This window comes from Physeter macrocephalus, chromosome 6, assembly GCF_002837175.3.
Source record: "Physeter macrocephalus isolate SW-GA chromosome 6, ASM283717v5, whole genome shotgun sequence".
In the NCBI taxonomy this organism is placed as follows: domain Eukaryota; kingdom Metazoa; phylum Chordata; class Mammalia; order Artiodactyla; family Physeteridae; genus Physeter; species Physeter macrocephalus.
The window spans coordinates 93,333,310-93,334,785 of NC_041219.1; positions in this window are offsets into that span (position 1 = coordinate 93,333,310).

Below are 1,476 nucleotides of genomic sequence, written 5' to 3' on the forward strand. Positions count from 1 at the left end.
GATTACTGTAGCTTTGTGGTATAGTTTGAAGTCTGGGAGTCTGATTCCTCCAACTCCATTTTTCTTTCTCGAGATTGCTTTGGCTCTTCAGGGTCTTTTGTGTTTCCATACAAATTAAAATTTTTTGTTCTAGTTCTGTGAAGAATGCCATTTGTAGTTTGATAGGGATTGCATTGAATCTGTAGATTGCTTTGGGTAGTATAGTCATTTTCACAATATTGATTCTTCCAATCCAAGACATGGTATATTTCTCCATCTGTTTATGTCACCTTTGATTTCTTTCATCAGTGTTTTATAGTTTTCTGAGTCTTTTGCCTCCTTAGGCAGGTTTATGCCTAGGTATTTTATTCTTTTTTTGCAGTGGTAAATGGGAATTTTCCTTAATTTTTCATTCTGACTTTTCATTGTTGGTGTATAGGAATGCCAGAGATTTCTGTGCATTAATTTTGTATCATGCAACGTTACCAAATTCATTGATTAGTTCTAGTAGTTTTCTGGTGGCATCTTTAGGATTTTCTATGTATAGTATCATGCAACTCCATTTTTCTTTCTCGAGATTGCTTTGGCTCTTCAGGGTCTTTTGTGTTTCCATACAAATTAAAATTTTTTGTTCTAGTTCTGTGAAGAATGCCATTTGTAGTTTGATAGGGATTGCATTGAATCTGTAGATTGCTTTGGGTAGTATAGTCATTTTCACAATATTGATTCTTCCAATCCAAGACATGGTATATCTTTCCATCTGTTTGTGTCTTCTTTGATTTCTTAGGAATGCCAGAGATTTCTGTGCATTAATTTTGTATCATGCAACGTTACCAAATTCATTGATTAGTTCTAGTAGTTTTCTGGTGGCATCTTTAGGATTTTCTATGTATAGTATCATGTCATCTGAAAACAGTGACAGTTTTACCTCTTCTTTTCCAATTTGTATTCCTTTTATTTCTTTTTCGTCTCTGATTGCCATGGCTAGGACTCCCAAAACTATGTTGAATAAGAGTGGCAAGAGTGGACATCTTGTCTTGTTCCTGATCTCAGAGGAAATGCTTTCAGTTTTTCACCATTGAGTATGATGCTTGCTGTGCGTTTGTCATATAAGGACTTTATTATGTTGAGGTAGGTTCCCTCTATGCCCATTTTCTGGAGAGTTTTTATCATAAATGGTGTTGAATTTTGTCAAAAGCTTTTTCTGCATCTATTGAGATGATCATGTGGTTTTTATTCCTTAATTTGTTAATGTGGTGTATCACATTGATTGATTTCCATATATTGAAGAATTCTTGCATCCCTGGGATAAATCCCACTTCATCATGGTGTATGATCCTTTAATATGCTGTTGGATTCTGTTTGCTAGTATTTTGTTCAGGATTTTTGCATCTATGTTCATCTGTGATATTGGTCTATAATTTTCTTTTTTTTGTAGTATCTTTGTCTGGTTTTGGTATCAGGGTGATGGTGGCCTCATAGAATGAGTTTGGGAGT